This window comes from Schistocerca cancellata, chromosome 9, assembly GCF_023864275.1.
Source record: "Schistocerca cancellata isolate TAMUIC-IGC-003103 chromosome 9, iqSchCanc2.1, whole genome shotgun sequence".
Classification (NCBI taxonomy): domain Eukaryota; kingdom Metazoa; phylum Arthropoda; class Insecta; order Orthoptera; family Acrididae; genus Schistocerca; species Schistocerca cancellata.
In genome coordinates, this window is record NC_064634.1 from 211,073,615 (window position 1) to 211,097,333 (window position 23,719).

Here is a 23,719-nt window from a genome sequence, read left to right on the forward strand (position 1 = left end):
TTAGGTTAGTTAGGTTTAAGTAGTTCTAAGTTCTAGAGGACTGATGACCTCAGATGTTAAGTCCCATAGTGCTCAGAGCCATTTATACAAGATGACCAGTCTTTCAACATGTATTACTGTACATTGTTCACCTGTTTCGTCTTTTGGCCGTTTTCAAAGCTTTGATATCCGTAATATGGAACGTCTGAACAGTATCCTTTCCTTTCCAATAAATGGATCTTCTCTGTACTAGACACTGTATCGTCTGCACTGGCATTTGCATTATTATATGTTAACATCTGCACACTGAATTCGCCTGCTTCATATGTACATGAGAAACAGTAGTAACTCGAAGAAGCTTATCATTGAGCTTCTCAAAAAAATGGCTCTGAGCACTATGGGACTTAACTTCTGAGGTCATCAGTCCCCTACAACTTAGAACTACTTAATCCTAACTAACCTAAGGACATCACAGACATCCATGCCCGAGGTAGGATTCGAACCTGCGACCGTAGCGGTCGCGCTTTTCCAGACTGTAGCGCCTAGAACCGCTCGGCCACACCGGCCGTCCGAGCTTCTCAAACAATGAATTTTAACTATTTTTGCTTTTCGCACAATTATTAGTTCTGGAAGCAAACGAATCAGTCTTCTGTCATATTTTGCATATTTCTACTCAATAATGTATTTTGGAATAATTTTCTGAGTTAACTCACAACCCAGAAAGAAAGTCCTGGTTGTATACCTGCGAGCAGTAAGGAGAATACGTGTTGTTCACCCGCGATCGTCATGTAGGCGCCTCTTTAAGGAGCCGCACGTTTTAATTACATCGTCACACTACGTATATTCGCTAACGAAATTAATCACAAATAATCCATCATAACTTGAGAAGAATAGCGATCACTATACCTGCAACACTAGAGTAAAAATGGCCGTGTTATCTATCAGCAAAGGTGTCAGTGGCTCAGAAAGTAATTTAGTACTCAACAACAAATATTTTTGATCGTTTGCCCAATAAAACACACTATATGACAGCAATGGAAGTTTTAAATCTAAAGAAAAATCATTTTTCCTGGACAACTGCTTCTATTTCTTGTACTAATTTCTATTTGAACCTTAGCCTGAAAAAAAGTCATAATTTTGAAGTGTTGGGCTAAAAAGTAATGTATTCATAAATGTTAGCACTGAACATGAATCATACCCTGAAAATTTACTCTTTTATCACCATTTTGATTAAAGAATTGTTGAAATGATCTATTGACGTGTAACTAACTAAATAACTGAGAACTACCGTCTGTCTGTTCATCTTTCCATCTCATCTCTCTTCCTTAGAGTGATGACGTTTCTACTACTCTGTAATAGGACATACTGTGTCTTACCATACACGTCCAGCTTAGTATAACCTGACTGAAACGATCCGAGATTTGTACAGCGGCACACCTTCCTACGTGAGGCTCGTAATATCTAATTACATATTGCTGGGAACACAGACGACAGTCTGAGGAGAGCAACTGCATAAAACAGAGGCAAGTGTAAATACCACGGCCTGCCGCCTATTCAGTGCGACCCTCGGACATCCCCACTGGCAAAGGTGACGTTGACGCAACGAAATTATGAAAGCTTCACGCTCTGACCGATGACACATGAGTAACCAGTTCTGAAAGACCTGCATGGTGCTCGAAACACGTGGGACCGTGAAAGCACGGATGGAAGAAAACACACATCGGGCGATGTTTTATGGATGCGCCCAGTTATAAGGCTACATCTGCTCCCAGGGACCTAATGAGAGAAGCCAGATATCAACACTCCAAGGGGGAAAGTGCAGTCTGAGACCTGTTTAACGTCGTAAAATATGTCCTGCGACATTTAATAACTGGTACTGCGAAGACACCAAAAATGAGATTTGGTCACGCGAGAGAAATCCTGCTGTGAATTCCGTCCGTGAATCTTAACAGCGAACATACAATTACTAGAGGATGAGTCATACCGAATTATTCCTTCTTACGCAAGTAGTTTTTATACTTTTTCTCGAAAGCTTCCTTGAGTAACTCTCATTCTATACTGTGCAATGTTTTCCAGTTTTGACTCTCGTGGAGTTTTGCAGAAGACATAATTTAAATATTTCCTACGAGTCAATACGCAGGAAAACGGTAAAGTAAACCAATACCTCGATCGATGTGGCACAGTTTTTAAGATACTGGACTCAAATTCAGATGGACCAAGGTCAAACTCCGATGTTACCATACGAGAGTAGGGTCTTACGGTCGTTTTCTAAATATTTTTGGAAAAATTCCGAGATAGTTCCTTTGAAAAGGACGTGGCTGATTTCTGTCCTTACATTTTCTAGATACGAGCTCTTTCTCAGAAAATCTTGACGCCTTATTATCGCTCAACCCTAACTTAGCATTAAGGAGAACAATATAGCATTCAGTGGCAGAATACTGATGCAACTTTACCGTACTGACATCAGTGGATGTTGGGAAAATAGCATCTAGAACTGATCACGGAGCAGCATCAAATCAGCAAGAAAGCTATCCTGACGAAAAAACTCGTAACATCAAAAACTAATTAGTGTAGAATAATGAAATTTCGGGAATACGTTTGCCTAGATAACGCATGTAAGTGATTAACATTGCAAGATCACAGGTTAATGTAAGCTCGCAATAAGCCACACCAAATGTGAAATGCTTGTACATTAGCAACCTTTGTAGCCGCCATAATGTTGAATGGGAGCATGCATTGAGTATATCGGTGCCAGATGTCAGTTTCTAGGATAGAGTTACGTGTCTGTTGTTCTTTATCGGTCAGTACATGGACAGTTAACGCCGATTGTGGATCACGCTGGAATTGTCGGTCCTTGACGTCCAGTACATACTCCATTAGAGTCGGATCTGATGATCGAGTAGGCTAAGGCAACATGTCAACCCTCTGTAGCGTATGTCGGGTTGCAACAGCGGTATGTGGGTGAGCATTATCCTGTTTGCGAAAACACCGCTGGAATGTTCTTCACGTAAGGTAGCACAACAGGTCTGATCACCAGATTGAGGTACAAATTTGCAGTCAGAGTGCTCCAGCTGTCACACGAAATCGAAACTCAGACCATACATCCAGGAGTAGATCCAGTGTGTCTAACATGCAGACAAATTGGTTGCAGGCCCTCAGATAGTCTGCTTCCAACCAAAACAAAAAAAAAAAAAAGAATCATCACTGGCACCGAGGCAGAACCAGCTTTCAACAGAAAAGACAACAGACCTCCACCCTGCCCTTCAAAGAGCTCTCACTTGATACCACTGAGTCCAAAACGGCGTTGATTTGGGGTCAATGAAACGCAAGCCATAGGAAGTCAGGCTCCGAGCTGTCCTTAAAGTAACCCATTTGTGACAACTCGTTTTGCCACTGTTGTGTCAATTGCTGCTCCAATTGCTACTGTAGATGCAGGGAGATCTGCCAGAGCCATACGCTGATCACGATGGTCTTCCCTCTCGCTAGTGCCACTTGACAGACAGGAGACCTGTCGTCTTCAGACAGTATTGCGACCACCGCTGTCACCGATCCTGTACAGTGACTACATTGCTGCCAAGTTCTGTAACATCGCAGGAGTATCCAGCTTCTCGTAGCTCTCTTACACAATCTCCGTTCAAACTCAGTAACATGTTCATAATGCCGTCATTGTCGATTTAAAGACACTCCTGACCAACTCACCACGTCCAATCTCAAAGGTAGCTAATGTTCAAGACCGTTACAGTGTGTATTTAAAGCAAATTAACGCCACTTTTATACTATTGGCGTGAGATTTGAATAGATGTAGCAACACGCCTACCAACTTCCGTTTGTGTCGCACAACTCCTTCTTGGTGTTGCGATTTTTTTTCCGTCAGTGATTTTTCTGTTTTGCAACCAAATAAAATTTGTGACACAAACATGCTGTCATTTAATGTACTGGAATTATACCCAACTTTAACATTCTGTATTTCGTTTGTAACCTCCCCCTCACTTATCGACCTTAATGACAGTGAAAAATTAAACCGCGTGTACCTAATGGAAATTTGGGAAAAGCAATCGTCACCGAAGTTAATCTGTCGGTAAAGAGGGAGGAAAGGGTTACATCTAAATGAAAGGAAAAATGCTAATGAAACTGGTGGAAATTAATTTTTAAAAGGGGTAAAGTTAATAAAGAAAGTAAATGTGCGGTCGTCACGTTAACAATTAATTGGCGCTAATTAGATATTTGAGATTTGGGGGAAATTACGGTCGCTAGTCCTAAGGACAATTACTATAGTAACTGAAAAAGAAAGGTTATTACACATATAATTAGCACTAGAAGCGTGGCAACTGAAGGTTGACACGTGTAGTGTGAAAACTGAAAGTTTGTCAGAAGTAATAAATTTCACTACACTCTGACTTAATTTAGCAAAAGAATTAATAAAACCGTAAAATCGAAAGTTAATTTAGTGACTGAAGTTAATAGTGGGCTCTCTTTCTGAAGCACATCGAAATTCAGTAAAATATGGTTAGTCTTGGACTACCTCAACAATCATTTCAAAAGCTACTTGAATCTACGCACTTTAGAAACAAGAGATTTAACTTTGAACTTGAATTAAATGATTCTGAACAATTAACAATAGTAAAATTTAGTACGTACCAAGCTGAGCTGCAGTCACAGGTAAGCTAAAATACGGTAACAAAACTCGCACTCTTAATTTGTGCTTGTGTAATCTAAATATTGTAGCCAGCTATGAATACTTAAACTGAACTTTGAAATTAAAGCTATAATATTACTTTAATGCTGGCGTTTGAATTTCAACGACACTCGGGTTCATTCTGGAAAAGGAAGGGACCCTGCTTGGTAATGCAATTGGGACAATGAGCAACAAATGTTCATGCTAAGTTGCTGTAATTATAGTTACGAAAATGGTACAGTTTGAAAAGCTGAGGTCTGACATACAGTTCTAAAACTTTACGTGCTTCCAGTCTTCCTTGTTGGTTGATTGAAGGTTTGAAGCCGTCGATCGAGGAGGTGGCGACAGTCACTCATTGTCGGCCGTCGCTGTTGCAGAAGCTGGATGTTGGCGCGCCTTCTTCTCGACACGGTCACCAGGCGAAACGGGCTCTTGATGTGCGCCAGCTAATGCTTCCCGTCCGCAACACCATGTCAGAAACTATCATAGCAAGTCGAGCGCAATTACATGCTGCTTAACCCCGAAAGCGCGACAACTCGCGGGAGCGTCACACAACACACCTGCTCCACTGCACTACCCCAGCCAGACTCTCTCTGCTCAGCCCGCGCTCCACGCGGCAGAGTTAACACTCCCAAAGATCCTAAACACTTTCGTTCTCCACACGACCTATCGATGTGTTCGTTCGATAGTATAGTCTTCCCTAGGCCAGACCCAGCGTATAAATACAAATAATATTCACAAAACAAACCAATTATACATCGACATAAATGCATATATATACAAATAGTAAAACAATTACAATAGACAAAGACACAGAAATGTTATATCTTCAGGTAACAAAATAAGGAAAAAAAATTTGCAGTGCAATAGATGGAAATAGGAGGATATGCATTTCCGGCGTTATGGAAGATTTGTCAAAGTCGGGTTTTATACTGCGTGTTCCAAACCCTTAGCGTCAAAATTATACAGTACTTTGAGATAAGGAACTCGTGACCAGAAATGAATCTTTCGTTTCTTACTGACAGGTTAAGTTCATAGCACTAGTTCAAAATCGTGACTGTCAATCTTAAGGAATGCATTCTAAAGGCAAACAAAATTCGAGTTTCTTCGTCAGTTAATGAAATTGTCTATTGCACAATAACCCAGGCATTTGAAATCTTTATTTTATCTCTTAGGTTTCTAATGGGGTTCCATAAACCAATGATTATATCACTCAGAAGAAAAAAATCCCGTCGTAGACACGTTGGTGAGGGTTATGTATTGTTTCCCAGGACAGAGTGTCAATTGTCGATGTAGGACCATGTGCGTCTTACAGATACTTACTTCACGCACAGTAACATTGTAGACCGCCAGAAATATTCATTTGGGACCATTAAAGCTGTAACTCAATATTCTGAGTTTAGGATCGTCTACAGCCTGTACAGTTTCAACCACAAACATTCGGGAGACGCTGTTTTTGTTCTGTGTGGTGTATATATAAAGACTGGTAATTGTGCGAATAACCGCTTTAAAATTATCATAATGTACGATGAACACCATAATATATACTTCATGATTTGATTCTTCTGTTGTTGTGAGCAACACGGCGAAGTTTGTAACGCCAACAGTAATTTTGATTTCTTATGTCAAAGTAGTCAGTTTACGATCCACTGTGGTAAGCAGTGATACATTAGGCTAAATTATAACAGGTACTCGCTCTTGCGTGGACTTTGGAATTTACCGAAACGGTTTGTGGAGTGTTCCAAATCCATCAACTGTGAACCAAAACCTACAGCTCATAGACATCGATTGGAACCAGTGTGTGGAATTTTCGCACTGTTGTCCATCATATGTGTGCTGTACGATTGAGGTCATTTGACGTAAGGGACACACAAGAAACTTCTTAATCATAGAATAATCTGTAATCCATTCTGTAACAATGCAGAAGCGATGTCGTAGTGCTATATGAAGATACAGGTGTTTCTAGAAGTGCAGAAGCAGAACAGATAAATGGGCCATAAAGAGCAGTAGATTCCTTTACTGTTCGCTGGTGAAGGGTGATGCCATTAACATGAGCTATCCTATTCAGTTCCACACAAATATTCTCCACAGAAGAATAGCTCCACCACTGGCTCGAACTATGTAGCTGACATGTAGGGGCCAATACCTTACAAGAGTTTCGACGTACTGCTCTGCACTCAGTGTGTACCACGGTGTACGACAAGCCGTAAGTCTAGGCGATATGTTGCGATGTTTCTCGCGATCAATGATAAGCTGCTGCGCTAGTGCTGATATGTGTGTTCAGTGTCATATGATTGGGTAAGATGCACGTGTCGAGTGGGAACTTTGATATTCCATAGTGAAGAGATGTTTCTGGATGACACAGCTATGTTAAGCTCCAGAACGGTCGGTGTTTCGGCTATTTTTAGTGAAAATAACAGGAAAGGGTGGGGGGACTACTTTCATCCCTTCAACTGCGGAAGTTAACGAGCACCGTTTTCTCCCGAATCTATGTCGTTAATGCACAAAGTTGACGTGGTGGCACGTGGGAAAGCAGTACATACATGAGGATCGCGATTAAGGCTCTGATACGTGGCTATGTCATATGTATTACTGTTGGGCAGGTGATTCTCGATACAGGATTTGACATAATAGCAAAATTTAGCACAGTATATCTGGCAGCACCCACAAATATAAAGTCTGGGTTGATCTCACACTGTACAAGAAATCGTACGCCCTGCTTAGCGATTCAGATTTCAGTTCTTACGTATCTAATACCCCCGTCCATGAACCATGGATCTCGCCGTTGGTGGTGAGGCTTGCGTGCCTAAGCGATACAAATAGCTCTACCGTAGGTGCAACTACAACGGCGGGGTATCTATTGAGAGGCCAAACGTGTGGTTCCTGAAGAGGGGCAGCAGTCTTTTCAGTAGTTGCAGGGGCAACAGTCTGGATGATTGACTGACCTGGCCTTGTAACTTAGCCTTGCTGTGCTGGCACAGCGAAAGGCTGAAAGCAAGGGGAGAAAACGTAATTTTTCCCGATGGCATGCAGCTTTTCTGTGTGGTTAAATGATGATGGCGTCCTCTTGGGTAAAATATTCCGGAGGTAAAATACTGCGCCACTCGGATCTCTGGGCGGGACTACTCTGGAACACTTCGTTATCAGAAGAAAGAAACCTGGGGTTCTACGGATCGGAGCGTGGAATGTCGGATCCTTTAATCGGGCAGGTAGGTTAGAAAATTTGAAGCGGTAAATGGATAGGTTGAAGTTAGATATAGTAGAATTAGTAAAGTTCGGTGGTAGGAGGTTCAAGACTTCTGGTCACGAGAACACAGCGTTATAAATAGAAAATCAAATAGGGATAATGCAGAAGTAGGTTTAATAATGAATAAAAATGGGAGCGCGGTTAAGCTACTATGGACAACATAGTGAACGTATTATTGTAGCCAAAACAGACACGTAGCCCACGCCTACCACAGCAGTACAACTTTATACGCCAACTAGCTCCGTAGATGATGAAGAGATTGAGTGAATGTATGATGAGATAAAAGATATTACTCAGATAGTTATGGGAGACGAAAATTTAACAGCCCTGTGGGACTGGAATTGGATAGTATAAAAAGGAAGAGGAGGAAAAGTTGTAGGTGAATATCGACTGGGGGGTAAGGAATGAAAGAGGGAGCCGCCTTGTAGAATTTTGCGCAGAGCTAACACTTGGCTTAAGAATCATGAAAGGAGGTTTTATACGTGGAAGAGGCCCGGAGACACTGGAAGATATCAGATAGATTATATAATTTAAGACAGGTATTTAGGAACCAGCTTTTAAAATGCAGGATTTCCAGGGGCGATGTGGACTCTGATCACAATTCATTGCTTATGAACTGTAGACTAAAACTGAATAAACCGCGAAAAGCTGAGAATATTAGGAAATGGGACCTGGATAAACTGAAAGAACCAGAAGTTGTAGAGAAAATTTCTCTGAAATAAGCATTAGGGAACGGTTGACAAGAGCGGGGCAAAGTAATACAGCAGAAGAAGAATGGGTAGCTTTGAAGAATTAAATAGTGAAGCCAGCAGAGAATCAAGTAGGTAATAAGACGAGGGCTAGTAGAAATCCTTGGATAACGGAAGATATATTGTATTTAATTGATGAAAGAAGTAAATATAAAAATGCGGTAAATGAAGCTGGCGAAAGAGGGAATAAACGTCTCAAAAATGAGTGAAGCCAGCAGAGAATCAAGTAGGTAATAAGACGAGGGCTAGTAGAATCCTTGGATAACAGAAGATATATTGTATTTAATTGATGAAAGAAGTAAATATAAAAATGCAGTAAATGAAGCTGGCGAAAAAGGGTATAAACGTCTCAAAAATGAGATCGACAGCAAGTGCAAAATGGCTTAGCAGGGAGGCAGGTGTAAGGATGTAGAAGCGTACATCACTAGGGGCAACATACACACTGCCTAGTAGATATGATACTGCATGAAGAATTTGACAGAGCGCTGAAAGACGTAAGTCGAAACAGGGCCCCGGGAGTAGATAGCATTCCATCAGAACTACTGATAGCCTTGGGAGAGCCAGCCATGACCAAACTCTTCCATCTGGTGAGGAAGATGTATGAGACATGGAGAACACAATAATTCCAACATTAAAAAAAAAACAGATGTTTATAGGTGTGAAAATTACCGAACTATCAGTTCAATAAGTCATAGTTGCAAACTACTAACACAAACTCTTGACAGACGTATGGAAAAACTGGTGGAAGTCGATCTCGGGAAATATCGGTTTGGATTTCGTAGAAATGTTGGAACATGCGAGGCCATACTTACCGTACGACTTCTCGCAGAACATAGGTTAAGGAAAGGCAAACCTAGGTTTCTAGAATTTGTAGACTTAGAAAAAGCTTTTGACAATGTTGACTGGAACACTCTCTTTCAAATTCTGAAGCAGGCAGATGTAAAATACATGCTATTTACAATTTGTGCAGAAACCATATGGCAGTTATAAAAGTCGAGGGGCATGAAAGGGAAGCAGTGGTTGGGAAGGGAGTGGGACAGAGTTGTAGCCTATCCCCGATGTTATTCAATCTTTATATTCAGCAAGCAGTAAAGGAAAGAAAGAAAAATTTGGAGTATCAATTAAAATCCATGGTGAAGAAATAAAAATTTTGAGGTTTGCCGACGACATTGTCATTCTGTCGGAGACATCAAAGGTCTTGAAAGAGCAGCTGAACAGAATGGACAGTGTATGAAAGAAGATATTAGATTAACAACAACAAAAATAAAACAAGGATAATGGAATGTAGTCAAATTAAATCAGGTGATGATGAGGGAACTAGATTAGGAAATGACTCTTACAGTAGTAAATGAGTTTTGCTATTTGGGGATCAAAGTAACTGATGATGGTTTAAGTAGAGAGGATATAAAATGTAGGCTATGGCAAGGAAAGTGTTTCTGAAGAAGAGAAATTTATTAACATCGAGTACAGATTTAAGAGTAAGGAATTATTTTCTGAAAGTATTGGTATGAAGTGAAACATGGACGACAAACAGTATAGACAAGAGGAGAATGGAAGCTTTCGAAATGTGGTGCTACAGAAGAATGCTGAAGATTGAATGGATAGATCACGTAACTAATGGGGAGGTGCTGAATAGAACTGGGGAAAAGAGGAATTTGTGGCACAACTTTACTAGAAGAAGGGATCGGTTTGTAGGACACGTTCTGAGGCATCAAGGTATCAGCAGTTTAGTATTGGAGCGAAGTTTGGAGGGTAAAAATCGTTGAGGGAGACCAAGAGATGAATAAACAAATTCAGCAGGGTGTTGGTTGCAGTAGGTATTCGGAGATGCAGAGGCTTGCACAGGGTAGAGTAACATGGAGAGCTGCATCAAACCAGTATGTGGACTGAAGACTACAACAACGTATCTTATTCTGCGACAATCCTTTCATAAAATACTCTGATATTTACGTTCTTAATGAAATTTCTGTTTCTCTATATTATTTAGTACTGATGAGATGAAAGTTATTACTGGCAAAAAAGTCTTTCCCGTTGCATACCCGAAAATCATGCAGTTTACCGACTATCATCGTCGAATAAACAGAAATTAAGGTTCACAACTTCGTCATTCGACTGAATATCGAATTGTCGACAGACCGCAACTGCAACCTCTGTATGGAGAGGTCGGGTGGGGGAGGGGGGCGATGGATAAAGAGGGGTGGGGGGAAGGAAGAGATTCAGATAGCTCCTTGTAGATGTTACTGAGTGAATACCCGTACCTTTAGAAGAATATCGTCTATACGTCAAGGTGATATTTGCTATAAACTGACGTGGTTTTGTGTATTAGGCCAACACTGCCCTCTTCTTAGCAGAATGATGGAAGCAACGACCGCTGGAATCCAGGTACCTATAGTTCAACTTCCACTACACTGAATGACTGGATTGTTAAAAGCTGAGGAGTTCACCCGATTTGACACTGAATATAAACCTGGCGATGCGGATGACCGAAACTAAAAGTGAGTTATTGAGTTACAACCTTTTTCTGCGTTGTGCCCTCAGTTTTTTGACGGGTTCGATGCGGCCCGACAAGAATTCCTCTCCTGCGCCTTCATCTCAAGTAGCAATATTGCTACATCTTCAGTGAGGTATTTTCCCGTCTATATCGTGCCCTACCCTCTACAGCTCGCTGAAGTACCACGCGAGTTATTGCCTGATCCCATGGGACACATCTTATAACCCTGTACCCTCATAGAATCCAATCTCAACACTTAGAGTCCCTATTCAGGATTCCCCACTGTCCATAATTCAGTTGCAGTCAATTGTGTGCTCCAAACGTACATTTTAAGACATGTCCTATGCTAGTAGACTTGTTTTGACCAGGAACGTCCTCTTTGCCAGTGCTAGTCTGCTTCTAATGTCCTTTCTGCCTCGTCCATCGTGAGTTATTTTGCCTCCAGGGCTCAAGAATTGTTCCATTTCGTCTTCTTCGTGGTCAAAAGTTTTGTCGTTAGTGTATTGCTAAATCAATTTCTGGTAGTTCTCATTACTTTCTTCAGTTAACTCTCAATCCATTGTGTTTACTCATTACTCTCTTCATTCTATTCAAGAAGTCCTATTGTTCTTCTTCACTTTCAGTGAGGATGGCAATGTCATTAGAGAATCGTATCAGAGGTACCCTTTATCCTAGTCTTATACCCTTTCTAATCAGTGTGCTTCGTTCTTGGTCTTATTTTCTTATTTTATGCTCTTGGTTTTTATGTGTACTGTAGTACGAGAGCGTGCTGTAACGTAATGCGTCCGAACTTTTTTATGTGAAACTTCTTAAAGATGTTTCAATCAAACAAACGTTATTAACATTCTACAACTTTATTCTTTACGGCCCTCTGCCAGTAGAGGGTTCCTAATTGCAGCGTGTAACATAGCGGTGTGTACCGTAACCACGCCAGTGCATGAAAAACAGCATGCTGGAATTGACCTATGAATTTTAAAAGTTAGTACGCGGTTGGAGTACCCTCTGCTTTAGCATGACAGTACCGGACTAAGCACGAATACTGAGATATTTCCAGCAATCCGCCATCTTGGATTCACTATCATCGATCATCCCTATTTGACCTCATACAATTTTCATCTGTTTCCACATCTTAAAGAATATCTTCCTGGACTTCACTTTGATAGTGATGAGACGGTGCAAGTAGAGGTGAGGTTTTGGCTCCGTCACCAAAGTGGTTGGGAGAGGTGTGTTTGTCACCATGATGACTGTTGTGACACAAATATGTAGACTTGAAGAATAATATTGTAGAATGTTAATAGTGTTGGGTTTACTTAAACAGCTTGAAGAGATTTCACGTAAAAAAAATTAGAGGCAATGATTTCAGTCTTTCCTTGTAGTTTCCTGAGAAATTCAAAGGTTTTGTAGTATTTTACACTGTCGAATGCTGCTTCAAGGTCGACAAATCTCTTGAGGATTTGTTGCTTCCACCCTAAAGCGCAATGTCGAAATTATGAGAAACTTTGCTGCATCATTGTGCAATATCTGTCACACTTAACTGCCCCTGTTATGTTCAAGATTGTGTGGATGATACTTTCCTGAAAGTCTAATGATGTTTCTCCGGAGACACAGACACCACCAGACACACACCAACCTGAATGGTCATTTTATTGTCATTTATCCAACTGATATCAGAGGTGCCAAGGGAATACTGTCTGTGCCTTCCGGATTATGTGATCGCAGGTCTTTCAAAACTGTGTTTGACTCATACTGGACCTCGTACGTCCTCCGTATCGACACCCATTTCTTCACCTATCACTTCATCCGTTGCTCTCCGTCATACAGGAGTTCAACGTAGTCTTTCCACCTATTCGCTCTCTCTTCTGCGTTTGACAGTGGAATTCGTCTTGAACTCTTAACATTGACACCATTGCCTCAAATTGTGCCGAAGGTTGTTTTACTCTCCTATAGTCCTTCAGCGACCGTATCTTTCTTGATTCTTCGCGTCTCTTTTTTTTCTTCTGCAGCCATTCCGGAGACAGTAAATGAATACCGTGGAAACCCAGATCGGTCGTTCACTTTATGTAAACTGGTGGTGGGTATCCGTGAAACAGGTCCGTAGCTGACAGACTCAGCCGAGAGAGAAGCGCGTGTCAGATTGTGGCAGGCATGGGGCAAGGTGAGGACGGGCTGTGGCGGCTGGGAATTCCTGCGTGGGCGGCACAGAGGTCGACACGGTGCGGCCGCCGGCGACCCGGAACAGCCAGCCAGCCGGCCGGCAGGTACTGCCTCGCCTCGCCCCGCCTCATACCTGCCCGCCCGGCCGGGATGGTCCTCTGCTTCGGCCGCTGACGTGCGCACCTGTTTGCTGGTCCAGCGCCTGAATCTGCCGGACTCTCTGGCCTTTCTCACCACTCACGCCCGTTCCATTTCACCATTTTACGACAGAAAGAAAATCCTCTGAAGTAACCACCGGCGCACAGCTGCGGATGAGTCGTCCGGGTTGTGCGGTAGTTGTATATTAAACTTTACGTTCCGTCCAGAGGTGCGATGGACATCTTCGGAAACTAGGCAAGACTTAGCGGTAGCAGCTGTGGACGAAACGTGAGGAACGCAGAAGTTTCATGGACCACGAGCATACAACCGCGAAGACTGGCCATCAGCCACGCAGGGTAGCCGCGTGGTCTCAGGCGTCTTGTCACGGTCCAGGCGGCTCAACACGTCGGAGGTTCCGGTCCTCCCTCGGGCATGGGTGTGTGTGTGTGTCGTCCTTGGCGTAAGTTAGTTTAAGTTATATTAAATTGTTTGTAAGCTTAGGGACCGATGACCTGTGCAGTTTGGTCCCATAAGACCTAACCACAAATTTCCAATTTAACTGACCAGTAACTGAGACATCCGGTCGCGAAAGTCTTCATTTTAAGGTATGTTTTTCGTCGGTCATTTTCAGTTGGAAAAAAGTGCGGAGTTTGTTGTGGGACATCGTGGAATATTCCTTCCTGAACAAAAAAAGGGTTCATGACGCTGCGATTGGTGGCGGTGCTACATGTGACATTCAAAATGCTGTCGGTAACGGCTGTGCTTTCCAAGCGGAGAGCTCTTATTGTGCTTCATTTGGCGGAAAACAACAGCATCGCAGATATTCGTAGGCTCTTGCAGAATGTCTACGTAAATCTAACAGTGAATAAGTCGCTGAGTCAGTGGGAGAAGCGTCTGTCGTCGTAAAAAGGTCGTACAAACCTGTCCGATCTGCCACGTGCCGGCCGACCACAATGGTGGAACGTGCGCACACTCTCACTCGAGGTGGTCGATGCATCACAGTCAAACACCTTGCTGCCCGGCTGGACGACTCAAGGGAGCCTAACGGAAGACCATAAAGAGCAACGAAGAACCGTCTGTGCTCGTTAAGAACAGGCGATGTTCGACAAAAATTCATCGCCACAGCCGATGAAACATGTCATCACTACGAATCGGAAACAAAACTGTAATTCATGGGGTGGCGTCACATCATCTCTCTTCCGAAGAAAAAGTTCGAAGCCGCACCCCCATCCGATAAAGTCATGGCGACTGTCTTCTGGGACTCTGATGGTGTTATTCCGTTTTATGTCATACTTCATGGTGCGACTATCAATTCCGAAGTGTTTTCGGCTACCCTCAGTAAAATGAAGAAAGGACTTCATCGTGTTCGTCGCCACAACTTCTCCTTCTCCGTGACACGGCAGGGCCTCACCAGAGTCTGTGCAGCCCGAGAGTATTTCATAAAAATTTACTGGACTATTCTTTTTCATCCATCCTATAGCTAGGACCTCGCACCTTCTGAATTCCAGCTGTTTCGTCAAGGGAAGGTTGCACTCAGAGCGGAACGCGCGTGCATGATGGGGAGGTCATTGACGCATCAAAACGTTGCTTCCGAAGTCGACCAGTAGTTTCGTAATATCAAAAAAATACATCGCGATTCACCATTTAAAAAAAAAAAAATGGTTGAAATGGCTCTGAGCACTATGGGACTCAACATCTTAGGTCATAAGTCCCCTAGAACTTAGAACTACTTAAACCTAACTAACCTAAGGACATCACACACACCCATGCCCGAGGCAGGATTCGAACCTGCGACCGTAGCAGCCTCGCGGTTCCGGACTGCAGCGGCAGAACCGCACGGCCACCGCGGCCGGCGATTCACCATTTCCTTAAAAACTAGAATCAAATTATTATCCAGTATATAACCAAAAACTCTAATTCTAGTTCATTACTATTGGCAGGTGATAAAATACGATTGACCCATGTGAATCTGCGGCATCGTTAATGTGTATGTGACTGTATCCCCGCTAGACTCGCACGTGTCTACCTTCGCTGCCCAGAGGGGCAGTCGGCGTAAGCTGACTGAGGCGGAGCGGTCGGGCTCTCTGGACAGTCGTGTCATGGAGCAGCTGCTGACAGCGACGCCTCTCATGGGCTACACGTGCTACTTGGTCATATCACTCCATGTCGTGGCCGAGGGGGAGGCTTCTACTAAAGACCTTTGTTTCTGGTGCGTTTCCTGTAGCCCAGGTCTGGCTTTTAACTCAGAGAAGCACCTTAAGAAGGAATTGAGTCCGAGTCCATTAACACTGGCGCACGACACTGACGGGAATTAAATCGTTTTTCCAGGACGGTGACAGAGGGAAATTATTTTAGCGCTAACGTTATGTTGAATATTTTCCTTCGGATACCACCGGAGATTGAAATTGAACTACAGCTCATTTCTGTCAGCATTTATACATTTTTGTGTTGTGTTTACCACTGTCATTTACTCTGAGGGGTATGATTAAGACTGAATATTGTATTTCCTTTTTGTTTTTCCCACAGCTCTCGAACACTTGTTTCCGGGAGTGCCAAAGCAGAATATAGTTAACAAAACTAAACCATAACTATTTTTGTTCGGTTATGCTCCAATTTCAAATTTTTAGGCAAGTATGTTTGGGCGTCACCCGTGCTTTTAGTGGTCAGATCTGATATACACTCCTGGAAATGGAAAAAAGAACACATTGACACCGGTGTGTCAGACCCACCATACTTGCTCCGGACACTGCGAGAGGGCTGTACAAGCAATGATCACACGCACGGCACAGCGGACACACCAGGAACCGCGGTGTTGGCCGTCGAATGGCGCTAGCTGCGCAGCATTTGTGCACCGCCGCCGTCTGTGTCAGCCAGTTTGCCGTGGCATACGGAGCTCCATCGCAGTCTTTAACACTGGTAGCATGCCGCGACAGCGTGGACGTGAACCGTATGTGCAGTTGACGGACTTTGAGCGAGGGCGTATAGTGGGCATGCGGGAGGCCGGGTGGACGTACCGCCGAATTGCTCAACACGTGGGGCGTGAGGTCTCCACAGTACATCGATGTTGTCGCCAGTGGTCGGCGGAAGGTGCACGTGCCCGTCGACCTGGGACCGGACCGCAGCGACGCACGAATGCACGCCAAGACCGTAGGATCCTACGCAGTGCCGTAGGGGACCGCACCGCCACTTCCCAGCAAATTAGGGACACTGTTGCTCCTGGGGTATCGGCGAGGACCATTCGCAACCGTCTCCATGAAGCTGGGCTACGGTCCCGCACACCGTTAGGCCGTCTTCCGCTCACGCCCCAACATCGTGCAGCCCGCCTCCAGTGGTGTCGCGACAGGCGTGAATGGAGGGACGAATGGAGACGTGTCGTCTTCAGCGATGAGAGTCGCTTCTGCCTTGGTGCCAATGATGGTCGTATGCGTGATTGGCGCCGTGCAGGTGAGCGCCACAACCGGGACTGCATACGACCGAGGCACACAGGGCCAACACCCGGCATCATGGTGTGGGGAGCGATCTCCTACACTGGCCGTACACCACTGGTGATCGTCGAGGGGACACTGAATAGTGCACGTTACATCCAAACCGTCATCGAACCCATCGTTCTACCATTCCTAGACCGGCAAGGGAACTTGCTGTTCCAACAGGACAATGCACGTCCGCATGTATCCCGTGCCACCCAACGTGCTCTAGAAGGTGTAAGTCAACTACCCTGGCCAGCAAGATCTCCGGATCTGTCCCCCATTGAGCATGTTTGGGACTGGATGAAGCGTCGTCTCACGCGGTCTGCACGTCCAGCACGAGCGCTGGTCCAACTGAGGCGCCAGGTGGAAATGGCATGGCAAGCCGTTCTACAGGACTACATCCAGCATCTCTACGATCGTCTCCATGGGAGAATAGCAGCCTGCATTGCTGCGAAAGGTGGATATACACTGTACTAGTGCCGACATTGTGCTTGCTCTGTTGCCTGTGTCTATGTGCCTGTGGTTCTGTCAGTGTGATCATGTGATGTATCTGACCCCAGGAATGTGTCAATAAAGTTTCCTCTTCCTAGGACAATGAATTCACGGTGTTCTTATTTCAATTTCCAGGAGTGTATATTTCAATTGATGTGTCTGACGGACTATATTCTGCTTTTAATTCTGTTGCTTTTTCTCTACTACTGTAATCCGTTGATTGTTATCCTGTCCATTTGTTATTACCATTCCAAGGCGCCAGTCGGCTGGTTATGCCAACGCCAGTCAACACGATGTATACATTTATTGTTTTGAGACAAAAGTGATTTATTCATATAGCTAGTTAAAGCTGTTTTTAATGTTTAATATCTCACTAATATTTAAGGTAAAGGTTGTTAATCATTTCAGCTATCAGAAACTTTTACTTTCTATGATTTCATTGACAGTTCTTTGTATTAGTAATTTCAGTAAATGTTCTCTAATTTTTAAACGTCGAAATTTTTTTTTTAAAAAATTATACTTCTCATTTGGTAGAAGAATAAGTTGATAAAATGAGTGTAATAATATTATAGTTAAAATTATCGTCGGCATTTCCCACCCTCCCCCCTCCACAGTCAACAAAAACATATCGTTTTACTATTGTAATTACTGAACATATAAAATTATAAAAACCATAAGAACCAACATGCCTAAAAACATGATAGTTTAGGTCACAGAATTTTGGTAATGGGACAATAAAATGGAAAAGCTTAGATAGAGTATAACCTTCATTATTGCCAGCAGAATTGGTGACTAACAGAATGGTTCTTGTTTCAGTCATCTTGCACAGCCAGCTTGCACAGTGCCATGTTGACAACCTTGGTCCACGGCTTCACGTGGTCTAAGCAACGCTTGAATCATATAGCCAGCTCTTATCAGCTGAAATTGGGACTATTCTGAACGGGTCACGGTTTTCCAGTACTCTAGGTTACAATCGATATGACCACGACCCCATTAGAGGCGCTGCAGGCGATATCGTGTTGGCTGCAAAGGCACTCGCATCGGTCGTCTGCTGCCATAATCCATTAACGCCGAATCTCACAACACTGTCCGAATAGATACATTCAACGTACGTCGCACATTGGTTTCCGAGGTTATTTCACACAGTGTTGCTTGTCTGTTAGCACTGACAAGTCTACGTTAATGTCGCTGCTCTCGGTCGTCAAGTGAAGGCCTTCGGCCACTGCGTTGTCTGTGGTGAGAAATAGTGCCGGAAATTTCGTATTCTGGACACACGCGACCCTGTGGATATCGGAATACTGAATTCCTTAAACATTTTCGAAATGGAACTTCCCATGCACCCAGCTCCAACTACCATTCCGCAGTCAGAATCTTTTTAATTCCCGTCGTTTGGCCATAATCACGTTGGAAACCTTCTCACATGAGAGCGTGAGTGCAAATGACTGCTCTGCCAGTGCACTGTTCTTTTATTTCTTGTGTACGAGATATTACCGCCATCTGTGTGTACTCGTATTCACTTCGCCATCGCATGACGTTTATCACCCCAGTGTAACAGCATTCTGTTTTAGTAGCAGGATACTCATTCACAAGATGCCTAAGGACTCGTAATTATTGTAATTGCTACGTCTAGAAACAGGTAATTATCTAAAATTATGCACTCGTTAGTGAAAACACTGTAAGTCTTACGTATGATTTCTGTTATTTAAAATTCAGTCCTAGATGTTTACTGCCTGACACGCCCGCTAAACCCGATGGGCAGAACAGGTAATTAGGACTGTGGAAAGGGCCAAATAAAGTTGCGGCCAGTTTCACCTTCTAATTGTAATTTATTGTAATTTAATAACACTTTTACAACCAAAGCGGCACATAGTCGGATCTACAGAATGCAACTCTTTCACGGCTGAGGGCGTCTAAACAAGATATCTTAACAAATCGACAAGATAAAAATCCACTTAAGATCGCAATAAAATAGTTAAAAAAAACATCATAGCAAGGTAGACAGAACAAACATATACAGGTGCAATACCAATGGCTGAAGTTTCAAAATTTTAAAATATATTACCATAACCTTTTAAAAGCAGAAGGCCGCTTGAAAGGTAAATTTAAGAATTAATTTTGCAAAATTTTTAAGCCTTAAATTTGAAGTAGCTGAAAACAGATAATCAAACACCGGTGGCACTCAGAAGCCTCCAGAGGGGTCGGTCTGCCCTCGTTCATTTAGGCGAGACAGGTGGTGAGCCCAGCTACACTTGATCCGTCGGAACCGAACCAGGGGATAGCCAAGGACCGACCAACACAACGACTTGCTTCCCATCAATCAGTATATGAGAACTCCAACAGAAAAGGTTACAAACGTGATAATCCACAATGCAGTATGTATTAGCTGTCAAAATCACACACCATGTTGGATAGCGACAACAGGTGAGGAAAGGACGCTGCCTGAAATTACGTTAGTGCGCAGGGCAGGTAACCAGAACACTAACGGCCACAAGGCAGGAAATTCCACTGGCGCACTCGAATTGCAGTAAACCAAAAGAGTTAATTGCACCGCATGGTGGCTAAATTTCAGCAGTGGAGACACTCGGTGTTGCTCACAGGAAAACCTTCCTAACAGCCAACCACGGAAACGAACCACCACAACATGAATGGACGTGGCTTGGGTAGTTGAAACCACTACTCAACCTTGACGTCCTGGGTCGGTGAACCACGAAGCTCGTAGCGATCGGACAGCTCCACACACGCTCCGACACTGCGATGGGGTTTCCAGCGGACCCAGCCGACTGCACCGCGGGGAGATAACTTGCCTCGTCCCCAACAACCGACCGACTGGCCTCAGAATGCCGACAACCTCTAAAATAACGCCAACTATACACACAACCTGACAAACACTTGCACGAAGACCTGAACGATACCCAACAGTAACTAAGCACGCACGAAGACAAATCGGGAGTCGATGCACACACACGCACAGCCGACTCATGCACGATGGGCGAGCCAAAAGGCGTCGTCCATTAGGACGACCAACCGACGATCCACCAAGCCTGCGGCCCGGCTCAAGTATTGCGTGGGGGCAATGGTCGGGCGAGCCATATCGACGCAGACCTCACTGGTGCTCCAACCCTACTGCACTAGTGCCGCATTGCAAACTCCCCGACTGGCAGGTCCGGACTGCGCTCCAGACGCGTTCCAACTGACTGGCAGCCCGAACTCGCAATCCGAACTCCCTTACGACAGACAACGACCGGGAAGCAATAGCAGTCCAGCCCAGATACTACGAGAGGGAATATATCGCTGAGCGCTGATAACGCCGCTCACAGTCAAGCCAAGCAGCAACTCAATGACAGTAGTAATTTAAACTAACATAGTACGGTGGAAGTACGTTAATAACAGGGTGTAAAAAACATGATGGTGGGAACACGAGTCACGCATGGATCACTGCCGTCTTATTAATCCTTCCTTCTAATCTGTGATGATAGTTTCAGTTCGTGTACGATGAAGGATTCGAGTTAGAATACTTAAAAATCATTCGCAATTATACTTACGGTCTCATAATAGAGAAATTTCTGTGATACCTAAGACCAACTCTTTTCAGGACAGTACTACGTATATCATACAACATTCTGAAACCCATTGTAAATAGTATGGAGTCGTATCTCCACGAAAGCTCGTCCAATGCAGCTTAGTTACATAAGCTGTCTCAGATGAGTGCAGCGAGTACTTGCATCCGTAGCTGTAACTGCAAATTACTACATGAAATCCGGGACGAAGCAAACAATAAATACACGACGCATTCTAAGTAAGCTTTCACGTATATTTCTTCAGTTAACTGTTATTTAAGGGCCTTGTATAAATACTAATGGCTTTTCGAGTTACGATTACTACATTTGTGTTAATACACACATCAAAAAAAGTTTTGCGTCTCCTCGGTTTCGAGAATTCCGGAACCTGTTCAGAAAATTGGAATAGGGATCAACATAAACATCACTTGCGTGCCTTTTATTCCTCATGAAAATCACACACTTCATGTTGTACCACTACACAGCGAGAGCTTCAGAGGTGGTGGTCCAGACTGCTGTACACACCTGTAGCTCTAAGACCCAGTAGCACGTCCTCTTGCATTGATGCATGCCTGTACTCGTCATGATTTACTATCCACTAGTTCATCAAGGCACTGTTGGTCCAGATTGCCCACTCTTCACCAGCGTTTCGTTATAGATTTTTCTGAGTGGTTGGTGGGTCAGGTTGTCCATATACATCCCTTTTCAATCTATCCCAGGATTGGTCGATAGGGTCCTTGTCTGGAGAACATGCTGGCCACTCTAGTCGAGCGATGTCGTTATCCTTAAAGAAGTCATTCACAAGAGATGCACGATGGGGAGCGAATTGTCGTCCATGAAGACGAATGCCTCGGCAATATGCTGCCGACATTGTTGCACTATCGGTCGGAGGATGGCATTTACGTATCATAAAGCCGTTGTGGCGCCTTCTATCACCACCAGCGGCGTACGTCGGCCCCAAATAATGCCACCCCAAGACATTAGGGAACCTCCACATTGCTGCACTCGCTGGACAGTGTGTCTAAGGCGTTCATCCTGACTGGGTTGCCTCCAAACACGTCTCCGACGATTGTCTGGTTGAAGGCATATGCGACAACCATCGTTGAAGAGAACGTGATGCCAGTCCTGAGCGGTCCATTCGGCATGTTATTGAGCCCATCTGTACCGCGCTGCATGGTTTAGTGGTTGCAAGGATGGATCTCGCCAAGGACGTCGGGAGTGAAGTTGCCCATCATGCAGCCTATTGTGCACAGTTTGAATCGTAACCCGACGTCCTGTGGCTGCACGAAAAGCATTATTCTGCGTGGTGGCGTTGCTGTCAGGGTTCCTCCGAGCCATAATCCGTAATAACCCTTGGGCAGCCTGAGCGAGGCATGTCAGCGACAGTTCCTGTCACTCTCTATCTCGTTCATGTCCGAACAACATCGTTTTGTTTCACTCCGAGACTCCTGGACACTTCCCTTGTCTCCTGGCACAAAGTAACAACACGGACGCGATCGAAAAGTGGTATCAACGGTGTCGGCATGGTTGAACTACAGACAACACGAGCCATGTACCTCCTTCCTGGTGTAATGACTGGAACTGATCGGCTGTCGGACCCCCTCCGTCTTATAGGCGCTCCTCATGGATGGTTGTTTTTATCTTTGGGAGCCTTTGGCTCAAAATGGCTCTTAGCACTATGGGACTTAACATCTGAGGTCCGCAGTCCCCTATAACTTAGAACTTCTTAAATCTAACTAACCTAAGGACATCACACACATCCATGCCCGAGGCAGGATTCGAACCTGCGACCGTAGCGGTCACGCGGTTTCATACTGAAGCGCCCAGAACCAGTCGGCCACACCGGCCGGCTGGGAGGGTTTAGTGACATCTCTGAACACTCAAAGGGACTTAGTGTTTGATGCAATATCCACATTCAACGTCTATCTTCAGGAGTTCTGGGAACCGAGGTGATACAAAACTTTTTTTGATGTGTGTATATTAGAGGTCGTAGCGAAACACTTTAGAAACTTAGAGCTCGATTCCTAAAAAAATAGCAGAGTATGTCTGGCAACTAACCAACGTGAAGACGGGTGGTTTCATGGATCCCAGGTTATCAGTAGTGTTTTCCAATTTCTCATTGAAGGAGTAGTGAACAGATTAAATGAGAGCGGATACGTCACGTTTCTTGCAGTGGATATTACAAAGATACTGCCAATAACCGAATATGAATGGGTGATGTATGTTCATTTATTCTATATAACTGAACACAATCTTTGTTTAAGAAATAAAGATTACATTCTCTGCTCAAAGTACCGCACCCAGTATACGGTCATGCATTCATAAAAATGGTGATGGCGCTAAAAGCGAAACAGACTTTACTAAACTAGAACACTACACTCGTGTTTCACCCGTCTAAGAAAAGTTTAATTCCCTTCATTGTCTGACTCTTGTGAGAAGACTTTGTGACAACATTTATGTAACCACGTATTGAAACTAATAAAAATGTGAAATCCTTTGTAGGCACGTGATAGAGTTCCCAGTTTTCTCTTTAAATCCCGCAGACACACCTGTAACTTGATTTATTGTTTTCTGAATTAATCATTTTATGACATTTCATTTTCTGAATGTCTACAGGATTTCAGACGAAAAGACTATTTAGTTTGACGTAGAAGCGTTTCCTTTGTACTGCACATCACACAACGTAAATGCACTTAAATGTAACTAATTGCAGCATAAATGTCATTTTTAAATTCATATGATGAAGTAGTCGTTTTGAAAATTCCCACCA